Consider the following 15,414-nt stretch of genomic DNA (forward strand, 5'->3'; position numbering starts at 1 on the left):
ACAACCTTATAGTTAATTGAGGAGAGTCACGGAGAATGAATAAATTATATTTATTGGGTGGTGGAGATTGTAGATAAAGGGGGGGCACAGTGCTCCTTATCACTTTACATTTTGATTAGTACATGGCTAATAGTATATTAATGGTGGGGTACAAATCTGTATTCAGGGGTGCAGTACAGGGGAGATATGCATGTATACAATATACAGCGAGTATGCAAAGTATTCATACCCCTTTAAATTTTTCACTTTCATTGCAGCCATTTGGTTAATTCAAAAAAGTTTGTTTTTTTCTCATTATAATGTTCGCTCTGTGCCCCATCTTGACAGAAAAAAAACAAATGTAGTAACTTTTGCAAATTTGTTAAAAAAGAAAAACTGAAATATCACATGATCTTAAGGCCCCATCACACATAGCGAGATCGCTAGCGAGATCGCTGCTGAGTAGTGTTGAGCATTCCGATACTGCAAGTATCGGGTATCGGCCGATATTTGCTCTATCGGAATTTCCGATACCGAGATCCGATACTTTTGTGGTATCGGGTATCGCAACAACATTAATGTAATAATGTGTAAAAGAGAGAATTAAAATAAAAAATATTGCTATACTCACCTCTCCGACGCAGCCTGGACCTCAGCGAGGGAACCGGCAGCGTTGTTTGTTTAAATTTCGCGCTTTTACTTGGTTACGTGAAGTCCCGGCTTGTGATTGGTCAGGGCGGCCATGTTGCCGGGACGCGGACCAATCACAGCAAGCCGTGACGAAATTACGTCACGGCTTGCTGTGATTGGTTAATGGCGGCCATGTTGCCGGGACGCGGACCAATCACAAGCCGTGACGTCACGGGAGGCTGGACATGCGCGTGTTTTAAAAAGCGCGCGTGTCCAGCCTCCAGTGACGTCCCGGCTTATGATTGGTCACGGCGCCATGTTGCCGGGACGCGGACCAATCACAGCAAGCCGTGACGAAATTACGTCACGGCTTGCTGTGATTGGTTAATGGCGGCCATGTTGCCGGGACGCGGACCAATCACAGCAAGCCGTGACGAAATTACGTCACGGCTTGCTGTGATTGGTCCGCGTCCCGGCAACATGGCCGCCATTAACCAATCACAAGCCGTGACGTCACGGGAGGCTGGACACGCGCGCTTTTTAAAATACGCGCATGTCCAGCCTCCCGTGACGTCACGGCTTGTGATTGGTTAATGGCGGCCATGTTGCCGGGACGCGGACCAATCACAAGCCGTGACGTCACGGGAGGCTGGACATGCGCGTATTTTAAAAAGCGCGCGTGTCCAGCCTCCCGTGACGTCACGGCTTGTGATTGGTTAATGGCGGCCATGTTGCCGGGACGCGGACCAATCACAGCAAGCCGTGACGTAATTTCGTCACGGCTTGCTGTGATTGGTCCGCGTCCCGGCAACATGGCCGCCCTGACCAATCACAAGCCGGGACTTCACGTAACCAAGTAAAAGCGCGAATTTTAAACAAACAACGCTGCCGGTTCCCTCGCTGAGGTCCAGGCTGCGTCGGACAGGTGAGTATAGCAATATTTTTTATTTTAATTCTTTATTTTACACATTTATATGGATCCCAGGGTCTGAAGGAGAGTTTCCTCTCCTTCAGACCCTGGGAACCATCAGGAATACCGTCCGATACTTGAGTCCCATTGACTTGTATTGGTATCGGGTATCGGTATCGGATTGGATCCGATACTTTGCCGGTATCGGCCGATACTTTCCGATACCGATACTTTCAAGTATCGGACGGTATCGCTCAACACTACTGCTGAGTCACAAGTTTTGTGACGCAACAGCGACCTCAGTAGCGATCTCGCTATGTGTGACACGTACCAGCGATCAGGCCCCTGCTGTGAGATCGCTGGTCGTGTCGGAATTGCCTGGGCCGTTTTTTGGTCATTGAGGTCCCGCTGACATCGCTGAATCGGTGTGTGTGACACCGATCCAGCGATGTCTTCACTGGTAACCAGGGTAAACATCGGGTTACTAAGCGCAGGGCCGCGCTTAGTAACCCGATGTTTACCCTGGTTACCAGCGTAAATGTAAAAAAAAAAAAAACACTACATACTCACCATCTGATGTCCATCAGGTCCCTTGCCGTCTGCTTCCCACACTGACTGAGCGCCGCAAAGTGAAAGTGAAAGTACAGCACAGCGGTGACGTCACCGCTGTGCTCTGCTCTCACTGTACGGCCGGATCTCAGTCAGAGCAGGAAGCAGACGGCAAGGGACCTGACGGACATCAGATGGTGAGTATGTACTGTTTGTTTTTTTTGGTAACCAGGGTAAACATCGGGTTACTAAGCGCGGCCCTGCGCTTAGTAACCCGATGTTTACCCTGGTTACCCGGGTGCTGCAGGGGGACTTCGGCATCGTTGAAGACAGTTTCAACGATGCCGAAGTCGTTCCCTGATCGTTGGTCGCTGGAGAGAGCTGTCTGTGTGACAGCTCCCCAGCGACCACACAGCGACCACACAGCGACTTACCAACGATCACGGCCAGGTCGTATCGCTGGTCGTGATCATTGGTAAATCGCTATGTGTGACGGGGCCTTTAAGTATTCAGACACTTTGCTCAGTATTGAGTAGAAGCACCCTTTTGAGCTAGTACAGCCATGAGTCTTCTTGGGAATGATGTAACAAGTTTTCACACCTGGATTTAGGGATCCTCTCCAGTTCCCTCAGGTTGGATGGCGAATGTTGTGGACAGCCATTTCCAGGTCTCTCCAGAGATGCTCAATTGGGTTTAGGTCAGGGCTCTGGCTGGGCCAGTCAAGAATGATCATAGAGTTGATCTGAAGCCAATCCTTTGGTTTTTTTAGCTTTGTGCTTAGGGTCATTGTCTTGTTGGAAGATGAACCTTCGGCCAAGTCAGAGATCCAGAGCACTCCGGAAAAGGTTTTCATCCAGGATATCTTTCCTTCAATGACCACCAGTTTTCCTGTCCCTACAGCTGGAAAATACCCCCTTAGCATGATGCTGCCACCACCATGTTTCACTGTTTGGATTTTATTGGGCAGGTGATGAGCAGTGCCTGGTTTTCTCCACACATACCACTTAGAATTATCACCAAAAAGGTCTATCTTCATCTCATCAGACCAGAGAATCTAATTTCTCAGTCTGGGAGTCCTTCATGTGTTTTTTCAGCAAACTCTGTGCGGGTTTTGATATGTCTTGCACTGAGGAGAGGCTTCCGTCCATAAAGGCCCGACTGGTGGAGGGCTGCAGTAATAGTTAACTTTGTAGAACTTTCTCCCATCTCCCTACTGCATCTCTGGAGCTCAGCCACAGTGATCTTGGGGTTCTTCTTTACCGCTCTCACCAAGGCTCTTCTCCCACGATTGCTCAGTTTGGCTGGACGGCCAGGTCTAGGAAGACTTCTGGTGAACCCAAATTTCTTCCATTTAAGGACTATGGAGGCCACTGTGCTCTTAGGAACCTTGAGTACTGCAGAAATTCTTTTGTAACCTTGGCCAGATCTGTGCCTTGCCACAATTCTCTCTCTGAACTCCTTTTCCAATTCCTTTGACCTCATGATTCTCATTTGGTCTGACATGCACTGTGAGCTGTGAGGTCTTATATAGACAGGCATGTGCCTTTTTAAATCAAGTCCTATCAGTTTAATTAAACACAGCTGGACTCCAATAAAAGAGTAGAACCATTTCAAGGAGGATAGCAAGGAAATGGACAGCATGTGACTTAAATATGAGTGTCTGAGCAAAGTGTCTGAATACTTATGACCATGTGATATTTCAGTTTTTCTTTTTTGTTATTAAATGTTATAAATGTCTACATTTCTGCTTTTTTAGTCAAGATGGGGTGCAGAGTGTACATTAATGCGAAGAAATTAACTTTTTAGAATATACCAAATGGTTGCAATGAAACAGTGAAAAAATTAAAGCGGTCTGAATACTTTCCGTACCCACTGTATGTGTACTTGTTATTTTCAGAACTGCGGTGATCATCGTGACAAGACTATGTCTGGACGTCGTGGCTGGGAGATGTCAATATGAAGGTCTGATCAGATGGAGAAGAAACAGAAGAAAATGACTTGTGTGATACTATTATCTGTAAAATCCCTCAGGCTGCATTCTCACATTTGTGTGAAATGTCCATGTGCTGCCAGATTTCTTTATCAGATGGCACACAGACTTGTAGATTTTTATGAATCCATTTACCCACCGTGACAATCATGGATCTGAGAAAGAGATCCGAGAGGGTCAGAGAATGTCCTGTTATGATCCGATTTTGAGGATCAGAATAGGACATGCTCAGTAAATCTGTAAGAGCATGGCAGCACACCAACAATGCACACGAATACAGGAATGTAACCTTATGTATAGCACAGTCCCTCAGTATATAGTGTACTTACTGATGTTTAGTGTACTCACTTATGTATAGTAAATTCCCATAGTATATAGTGCACTCACTTATGTATAGCACAGACACTTAGTATATGATGTACTCACTTATGTATAGCGCCATTGTTCATTATATAGTTTCCTCTTTTATTATGTATAACACCATCCCTTATTAAGTACCATCCTCTCTAGTTATGTATGGGGCCATCCCTTATTATATAGCTTCCTCTGCTTTTATGTACAATGCTATCCCATTATTACATGGTATTATGTCTTGTTATATATAGCACAGTCCCTTACATACCGTATTTTTGTTATTTTTGTTATCTCACAGCACCCTCCTTTTATTACTTTAGTCCTCCTTTGTAAGATATAAAATGACTGGTGATGAGGCAGTATCTGACCAGAAGACCAATACAGAAAAGAATCTATCAGAAAAGAAGTTTTCCAATACTTCATCATGTGTGTGGCTATATATATCTGTAGTTTTGTTGTCATTAAAGGAGGGGTCAAGACACATTTCTCGCACAGGGACCCCAAACTGTCAGTGTCCGCCCCTATATTACCATGTAGTAGCACAAAATACAGTAAGGTTCTTAAAATATTAGATATCTTCAGAAGGGGATGGCCTTATCTGCCTCTCAAAATTATCAATGTAGTGTTTAGAGCAATTTCAACTAAGTTATGCTATTCTTTTAACTTATTTGGAGCTTAGCTTAGCCATTTTATCACTTCATAGTAGAGCTGGATAGCCAGTCAAGAAAGTAACCTGGCTAATGACTAAAGCTCCAGAAAGGATCCAAAATTGTAGTGCTTTAGTACAATGTTCAACATCATGGCTACAGAATACAGACATAGTGCAAACATAGTGCCAGCGTATAGCATCCAGATGTGGTATTCCCCAAACATTTTGTTGTGCCTCCAAAGCTACATTTATAATTTTAACATCTACACATGAAATGCCTATGCAGCACTTAAATAAACCCCCATAGTGTGTGCCAACTGTAAAATCCACATTATAAGGTTAGCCCACTGCTGTGTCTATTTAGTGTTAAGTTCAATGTTCTGTGAGAATTTCACCTCTAAAAGAACTAAAGAATAAGGAGTTTAAATTATTTCTACTTGTTGCTAAAGCAACAAAAACACAGTCAATTCATAAACTATTTCAAGTATTTGTTACCATAAATGAATAGGAAAGAAAGTGAATAGCATACAGTATTGGTCCAAAGTTTGAACACACCTGCATATGTAGCAATTTTTATTTGTTCAATGTACACATTGTAAATTCAGACTGAAGGAAGTAAAACAGCAAAGAAACATATGGAAACACGGAGTACAGAAACTGATATGAATGCGTGTTAAATCGTAGATTCGTCAAGATACCCGCCTTTTACTGTGATGACAGTAGGGATGAGCGAACGTGCTCGGTGATACTCTATGATCACAGTGCTTGGATGTACTCATTACTCAGTGAGTAATGGGCGGTGCTCTATGTAAAACTCAAATCCCCAACCCACAATTTTGGCACCTGTTGCACAGCCAATAAGCATGCAAAGATTGCCTGCACATCACTGTAATGCCGTAAACATATAGGCGCATGAAAATGATCAGCATAGCTACCGGCTATATACATGAAATGAAGATAAATATACATCCGCTGATATCAATGAAGGATAAAACATAAGGACGAATCGTTAATTACCAAAGGCGAAAGGGAGAGTGGGGAAAAACCAACAAAAACGACTATACGGTCCACACATGTTAATAAAAAAAATAATCTTTATTAAACACAGTGCAAAGGACAGGAGCGGGCATGGTGCAACACTAAGTACAAACAACTGCAAAAAGGCACGACTGCACTGGGAGCACATGGAGACAGGGGACCAAAATCTCCTACGCTGCAATCAGAGCTGTCACCAAATAATTTTCCTCATATGGGCGTCCTAGTATAAGTAAACAGACTATTTTAATAGGTGGGCAAATCTGCATATATGTGGCATGTGCAATCCCTAGGTGTCCAATTATATAACAATAATTTGGCAGAAAAAATGCAGCCTTATATTGAAGAAGTCAGAGTATTTGCCACAAAAAGTTGGAATTGTTACCTCAAGTGAAATGCAGATCTGAAGGTTCCCTGGGACAGTGCGCTCACCCCGATGCACATTTTGTAAGCACTCTTTCTTCAGGGGGCATGGCACATAATGCCACATGCAGATTTAAATACTTATGGCCACTGGAAGTAAGATGCCGTCATAGAACCAGAAGTGTATGCAGGTTGACATGCCGACATACACTTGTATATACCGGAAAGAGTAAAGCAATGAAAGATCATGCATAGCAGCAGCAAACCCTTCACCCCACCACTCGGTCTACGAGCCATGCTCCACCCAACAGCAGATAACGACGGGGCCCTGTATAATCAGATGCCAAGAGTGCTGCCGGCACGGACACCGACAGGGGGGCGGGGGAAGCACCTCGCATTCACAATAGACCTGTAGATGGTAACACGTCATAGTAAGTGAGGGCAAATTTGTTGGCAAATCGATATGTTTTTTATGGCACTTTTAAATTAAAATAAAGCTCGTGGACCGAGTGGTGGGGTGCAGGGTTTGCTGCCGCAATGCATGATCTGGGGACATTTCCTATAATCTATAATACTGAAAAAAAGTACCAAAAAAATTCTCAGTTAAGTTTCTTACCAATACAGTATTACATGCTTTGTGGTACATTTCTGTGGCATAAAATACCCCAAAATAACGTTGAAACATTATTCCGGATTCAATTTGATGGTCATTAATATATTTCTGTGTTCTGTTACATTACGGTTGTATTGAACACCCCAAAACCATGTTGACTGCTGCAGGTAACCAATTATTTTCTTTTTTTTTTTTAAATAATCTTGGTTTCAAGAGACCTAGCAATTACAAAATGCGTAAGGTGTGTGGTAAGAGACGGGGAAGTGGAAGTGATGATGGTGCCGAGGACGTGGGGCAGGTGCGACTGCGCCTGTTGCTGAAGCACAAGAAACACACCCATCCACAACACATAGGATCCGGTCCCACTTTGCAGAGAGGCACAGTACACCACTTCTGAAGCCAGAACAGTGCGAAGAGGTGGTTGGTAGAATAGCAGATAATTCGTCCAGTAGGCTTGGCAGCATTACCAAGTCTTCCACAAGGTCCAGTCTCACCAGCCTACAGTCTGGATCACTTAATCATCACCTTGATCCTCCTTCCCACCATGTTGACTCTCCGGAGACTAGTGATCCCACACTAGTTCACTGAAGAGCTCTTCTAACCCTGCATGCTCCAAGATGGACAGGAGGACATGCTGTCTAGTGATGCACAAAACTTAGAGCAGCCACAAGAAGATGAAGGTGGAGAATGGCAAATTTTGTCTAAGGGTATGTTTCCACCTTCAGGATGGCCAGCGGTTTGGACGGAGCGGCAAACCCGCTCCGCCCTAAGCCCCACCCCCTTCTGTGACGCGATGATGCCGGATGTGTTCATTGCACACATCCGGCATCATCGCACCCCACACATAGGGCCCTGTGATATACCTTGCGGCGGCGCAGCATCGCCGCAAGATACACAGACATGCTGCGATCTTAAAAGACGCGTAGCATGTCCGGAATCGCAGGGCCGATGGATGAGTGTTACCACGCATAGTGGAGACAGGATTTCATAAAATCTCCTCCACTATGCTGTAACTAGTGTTGAGCATTCCGATACCGCAAGTATCGGGTATTGGCCGATATTTGCTGTATCGGAATTCCGATACCGAGATCCGATACTTTTGTGATATCGGGAATCGGTATCGGGATCGATATTAATGTGTAAAATAAAGAATAAAAAAAATAAATATTGATATACTCACCTCTCCGACACAGCCTGGACCTTACCGATGTAACCAGCATCTTCCGTTCCTAAGAATGAGCGCTTGAAAGACCTTAGATGACGTCCCGGCTTGTGATTGGTCTTTATTTTACACATTAATATGGATCCCAGGGCCTGAAGGAGAGTTTCCTCTCCTTCAGACCCTGGAAACCATACAGGATACCTTCCGATACTTGGTGTCCCATTGACTTGTATTGGTATCGGGTATCGGTATCGGCGATATCCGATACTTTTCGGGTATCGGCCGATACTATCCGATACCGATATTTTCAAGTATCGGACGGTATCGCTCAACACTAGCTGTAACATCTGGATGCTGCGTGTTTGACGCGGAGGCTCTGCACAGCATCAAACACGCAGTGTTTCCTGCATGTGGAAACATACCCCAAGGAGGAAAACAATGAGAAACAGTTGCCAATAATCTTGCTGTTAAGTCACAGAGCCAGGAGGACCGGATGCAGGGGTGCAAGACAAGGTGGTAGATGACGAAGTTATCAACTTGACCTGGGAAGCTGGCATATAGAGCAGGGCCAACAGTACTGAAAAAGACAGGAAGAGGCAGTGGGGTGACAAGAGGGAGAAGGCGAGCAACTGTTCCACAGAGCACAAACACTCCTGAATTTCTTCTTCAAAGAGTTAGGTGTTCCCCTGTCTGACTTTTTTAAAGAAAGTTCTCAGACCCAGAAAAAAGGCCATATGCAACCTGAGCCATGCAGAGATCAGCAGAGGCCTGACCACGAAGAACATATCCACCACCAGCATGACAAGGCACAGGTCATTTAAGGATCATCTTTGGTGCTCTAAATACCTGGGTCCACGATTGGTGTAATTGGGTGATACCACTGCCTCTTCCCTATGCTAAGTTCTTCCCAATCCCCTGTCCAAAACACTAGAGCAGATACCTCCTGTGCTGCACCTATTCTTGCACATTCTAACTTACCGTCATAATGCAATTCCAAATCCTTGTCCCAGCGCAGCACTCCACTGTACTTTTCCAGGCCTTGGAACAAAAGAGTAATTTTGCAGCCAACCACCCCCACAGAACCAAAAGCTAAATGGACACATTTTCAGGCTGCTTGCTGTGGAAATGTTGCAGTTTTGGCATGTTGACAAAGAGGTTTTACATTCACTCATGGCGGCAGCTGTCCCTTAGTACTTGGTCCCCGCCTTGTACCAGCAACATCACCAATGCCCTTTCCAAAACACTTACTGGTAGTGCCCACTTAATGACAGACATGTGGACAAGTGCTTGTAGCCAGGGATGCTACATTTTGCACACTGGAAGAACATTGTGGAGAATGGGGCTGAGTCACACTCTGGCATGGAACATGTGCTCCCAATGCCAAGGATTGCTTGCACTACTTCGATCAGGGTTTCCTCCACTCTTATAGCAGGTTCCTGCACCCATCCTTCTCCTCCTGATCCTCCTTTTCCGATGTGCTAACTCATAGAACGTCATGCACATCACCCGGAAACTTTGCAGCACTGCCTCAGCAAAGCTGCAACAGGCTCGGCTTAAGCTAATTTGCATTAGCATCCATTTCTGCAACTTGGTTACAGCTGCTGTCGATCTGGCAGTGCTGCAGCAGGGAAAGAAAGAGCCAACTGGTGTGCGACGTCACCACGCACTGGAAAGCCACACTGCCCCTCCACACTGCACATGCTTGCAAGGCTTTATGAGCAGCAGAGGCCAGTGGTTAAGTACCAGCTCAAACATGCCAGTGGTATTTGTGGTCAGCCTCCGCACATAACTGAAGAGTGTACATGGAATTCTGATATTTGTGCAGTTCTCCAAAACTTTGAGGACTCCACAGAGATAGTGATGCCATTGTCAATGCAACTATCCTGCTTCTGTGCCTACATAAATAGTCGCTGCTCACAATTAAACATGAAGCTTTGCATGGGGATAGAGGAAGACATAAAACAGATTGTAGCCAGCCTCATCTCATCTGCTCAGAGCAGATTGGGTGTCAATGAACAGGGTGAATGCTGAGTATGAATAGGAGCTGATGGCTAGCGCAACAGAGACTAGTAGCCACATAACCTTTGACTTTTCTCTCCTATGTAGTTGGGCTGACAATGTTAATGAGGAAGGAGAGAGGGAGGAGGAGGAGATGGAGCCATCATCATGATGGAGACAGGGAAGTGTTGGTTGTATAGAGCTTGGCACATACAGTCCTGCTCATCGTTATTGGCACCCATGAAGTTTAAGTACAAAATATGGAATATCTTCTGAAAAAATATCAATCAAGAGAAACGTTTTTTTTGTACAAAACACTTATCAAAGAACAAATAATATACAATTTAAAATAAAAAAAACAGTGGGAGGGATGAATCGAAAAATCTAAAGCTTACTGTGACACTGGTATTGGCACCCTTTCCATTAAATTAGTTTGGAAACTTTTAACTCACCTGTGGTAAATCACGATTGAGAATCATCTGTGATTAAGTCATTGCCCATGTGACATGAATTAGCCAATAAATTAGGACTTCAGTGTTTTTAAAAGCCACATGGTAGGCCCTGTTCCTTTGTAACAATGATGAAGACAAAAGAGCTGTCTGAGGACATCAGAACTGTTAAAATCCTTAGTGGCTGAGGATCACGAATAGACCAGCAAGTGAATAAACTAAGGACAAGCTCTAGGGAGATGGTAACTGGACTGATCGCAAATCTGAACCTATCCAACACAACTAGAGGTAGCCGGTGAACGTGCCTAAAAAATTCCTAGACGTCTCGAGCCAGCCTGAGGAACTAGCTACCCCTAAAGAGAAAGAAAGACCTCGCTTGCCTCCAGAGAAACAATCCCCAAAGATATAGAAGCCCCCAACAAATATTAATGGTGAAATAAGAAGAAGGCACATACGTAGGGATGAAATCAGATTCAGCAAAAGAGGCCCACTAGTACTAGAAAGCAGAAAATAGAGCAGGGGTCTATGCGATCAATAAAAAACCCTTACAAAATATCCATCCTGAGATTTCAAGAACCCACGCACCAACTAATGGTGTGTGGGGAGAAACTCAGTCCACTAGAGCATCCAGCAAGCGAGGGAATCACATTTTAGCAAGCTGGACAAGAAAACATGATAAACACTGCTGATCAAAAAATGAGCAAACAAAATTTAGCTTGTCCTGGATGGACTGGGAGCGAGGTAGTCAGAAAGAATCTGAGTAGCACTGATTACATCGACAGCCGGCAACAAGTGGAAGTGAAACAGAGCTATATAGGAACCTCCCAGAGGATAACGAACCAGCTGATATCCAGAGACCAGCAGGATAACAAACAAAGCCACCAGGGGGAGCCCAAAGCAAAAGTCACACCATACCACCAGTGACCACAAGAGGGAGCCTGAAAACAGAGTTCACAACAGTACCCCCCCTTAAGGAGGGGTCACCGAACACTCATGAAAACCCCCAGGGCGATCAGGATGAGCCACATGGAAGGCACGAACCAAATCGGCCGCAGGAACATCAGAGGCGACAACCCAAGAATTATCCTCCTGACCATAGCCCTTCCACTTGACCAAATACTGGAGCCTCCGTCTAGAAATACGAGAATCCAAGATCTTCTCCACCACGTATGCCAATTCTCCCTCAACCAGCACCGGGGCAGGAGGCTCAACCGGAGGAACCACAGGTACCACATACCTTCGCAACAACGAGCGATGGAACACATTATGAATAGCAAATGAAGCCGGGAGGTCCAGACGAAATGACACAGGGCCAAGGACTTCCAGAATCTTATAAGGACCGATAAACCGAGGCTTGAACTTAGGAGAGGAGACCTTCATAGGAACGAAGCGAGAAGACAACCACACCAAGTCCCCAACGCGAAGTCAGGGACCCACACAACGACGGCGGTTGGCAAAGAGCTGAGCCTTCTCTTGTGACAGCTTCAAATTGTCCACCACATGATTCCAAATCTGATGCAACCTATCCACCACAACATCCACTCCAGGACAGTCAGAAGGCTCCACCTGACCCGAGGAAAAACGAGGATGAAACCCCGAATTACAAAAAAAAGGAGAAACCAAAGTAGCAGAACTAGCCCGATTATTAAGGGCAAAGTCGGCCAACGGCAAAAAAGTAACCCAGTCGTCCTGGTCAGCAGAAACAAAACATCTTAAATAAGTCTCCAAGGTCTGATTATTTCGCTCGGTTTGGCCATTCATCTGAGGTTGGAAGGCCGAGGAAAAAGACAATTCAATGCCCAACGTAGCACAAAAGGTCTGCCAAAATCTAGACACAAACTGGGATCCTCTGTCAGAAACAATGTTCTCAGGAATCCCGTGCAAACGAACCACATTTTGAAAAAACAGTGGAACCAACTCGGAGGAGGAAGGCAACTTAGGCAAGGGCACCAAATGGAACATCTTAGAAAAATGATCACACACCACCCAGATGACAGACATTCTCTGAGAGACAGGGAGATCTGAAATAAAATCCATGGAAATGTGCGTCCAAGGCCTCTTCGGGACAGGCAAAGGTAACAGCAAACCACTGGCACGAGAACAGCAAGGCTTAGCCCGAGCACAAATTCCACAAGACTGCACAAAGGAACGCACATCCCGCGACAAGGAAGGCCACCAAAAAGACCTGGCCACTAGTGTTGAGCATTCCGATACTGCAAGTATCGGGTATCGGCCGATACTTGCTGTATCGGAATTTCCGATACCGAGATCCGATACTTTTGTGGTATCGGGTATCGGGTATCGCAACAACATTAATGTAATAATGTGTAAAAAAGAGAATTAAAATAAAAAATATCGCTATACTCACCTGTCCGACGCAGCCGGGACCTCAGCGAGGGAACCGGCAGCGTTGTTTGTTTAAATTTCGCGCTTTTACTTGGTTACGTGAAGTCCCGGCTTGTGATTGGTCAGGGCGGCCATGTTGCCGGGACGCGGACCAATCACAGCAAGCCGTGACGAAATTACGTCACGGCTTGCTGTGATTGGTCCGCGTCCCGGCAACATGGCCGCCATTAACCAATCACAAGCCGTGACGTCACGGGAGGCTGGACATGCGCGTATTTTGAAAAGCGCGCGTGTCCAGCCTCCAGTGACGTCCCGGCAACATGGCCGCCATTAACCAATCACAAGCCGGGACGTCACGGGAGGCTGGACATGCGCGTATTTTGAAAAGCGCGCGTGTCCAGCCTCCAGTGACGTCCCGGCAACATGGCCGCCATTAACCAATCACAAGCCGGGACGTCACGGGAGGCTGGACATGCGCGTATTTTGAAAAGCGCGCGTGTCCAGCCTCCAGTGACGTCCCGGCAACATGGCCGCCATTAACCAATCACAAGCCGGGACGTCACGGGAGGCTGGACATGCGCGTATTTTGAAAAGCGCGCGTGTCCAGCCTCCAGTGACGTCCCGGCAACATGGCCGCCATTAACCAATCACAAGCCGGGACGTCACTGGAGGCTGGACACGCGCGCTTTTCAAAATACGCGCATGTCCAGCCTCCCGTGACGTCACGGCTTGTGATTGGTTAATGGCGGCCATGTTGCCGGGACGCGGACCAATCACAGCAAGCCGTGACGTAATTTCGTCACGGCTTGCTGTGATTGGTCCGCGTCCCGGCAACATGGCCGCCCTGACCAATCACAAGCCGGGACTTCACGTAACCAAGTAAAAGCGCGAATTTTAAACAAACAACGCTGCCGGTTCCCTCGCTGAGGTCCCGGCTGCGTCGGACAGGTGAGTATAGCGATATTTTTTATTTTAATTCTTTATTTTACACATTAATATGGTTCCCAGGGCCTGAAGGAGAGTTTCCTCTCCTTCAGACCCTGGGAACCATCAGGAATACCGTCCGATACTTGAGTCCCATTGACTTGTATTGGTATCGGGTATCGGTATCGGATTGGATCCGATACTTTGCCGGTATCGGCCGATACTTTCCGATACCGATACTTTCAAGTATCGGACGGTATCGCTCAACACTATTGGCCACCAAGTCTCTGGTACCAAATATTCCAGGATGGCCCGCCAACACCGAAGAATGAACCTCGGAGATGACTCTGTTGGTCCATCTATCCGGGACAAACAGTCTCTCCGGTGGACAGCGGTCAGGTCTATCCGCCTGAAACTCTTGCAGCACACGGCGCAAATCTGGGGAGATGGCAGACAAAATCACCCCTTCTCTAAGGATACCAGCCGGCTCTGAATCTCCAGTAGAATCAGGCACAAAACTCCTAGAAAGAGCATCAGCCTTCACATTCTTCGAACCCGGCAGGTACGAGACCATGAAATCAAAACGAGAGAAAAACAACAACCAACGAGCCTGTCTGAGATTCAGCCGCTTGGCCGACTCGAGATAAATCAAATTCTTGTGATCAGTCAAGACCACCACACGATGTTTAGCTCCCTCGAGCCAATGTCGCCACTCCTCAAATGCCCACTTCATAGCCAACAACTCCCAATTACCGACATAATTTCGCTCAGCAGGCGAAAACTTTCTTGAAAAGAAAGCACATGGCTTCATCACAGAGCCATCGGGGCTTCTCTGCGACAAAACAGCCCCCGCTCCAATCTCGGAAGCATCAACCTCCACCTGGAAGGGAAGTGAGACATCTGGCTGACATAAGACCGGAGCCGAAGAAAACCGACGCTTCAGCTCCCGAAAGGCCTCCACAGCCGCAGAAGACCAATTAGTCACATCAGAACCCTTCTTGGTCAAATCCGTCAAAGGCCTAACAACGCCAGAAAAATTAGCTATGAAGCGACGGTAAAAATTAGCAAAACCCAAGAACTTCTGAAGACTCTTAACAGATGTAGGCTGCGTCCAGTCATGAATAGCCTGAACCTTGACTGGGTCCATCTCAATAGTAGAAGGAGAAAAAATGAAACCCAAAAAAGAAATCTTCTGGACTCCAAAAAGACATTTTGAGCCCTTCACAAATAAAGCATTGTCACGCAGGACCTGAAAGACCATCCTGACCTGCTTAACATGAGACTCTCAATCATCCGAAAAAACCAGAATATCATCCAGATACACAATCATAAACTTATCCAGATATTCACGGAAGATGTCATGCATAAAGGACTGATAGACTGAAGGAGCATTAGAAAGTCCAAAAGGCATCACCAAGTACTCAAAATGGCCTTCAGGCGTATTAAATGCAGTTTTCCATTCA

The 15,414-nt window shown here is 46.0% G+C and overlaps 1 protein-coding gene across 4 annotated transcripts in view; it reads right to left on the reverse strand.

Moving 5' to 3' along the window:
- OCA2 (OCA2 melanosomal transmembrane protein) overlaps positions 1-15,414 on the reverse strand; it is a 685,962-nt gene that overhangs the window by 114,105 nt on the left and 556,443 nt on the right. The window lies entirely within an intron of this gene.

This window comes from Ranitomeya variabilis, chromosome 3 (genome assembly GCF_051348905.1).
Source record: "Ranitomeya variabilis isolate aRanVar5 chromosome 3, aRanVar5.hap1, whole genome shotgun sequence".
Lineage (NCBI taxonomy): Eukaryota > Metazoa > Chordata > Amphibia > Anura > Dendrobatidae > Ranitomeya > Ranitomeya variabilis.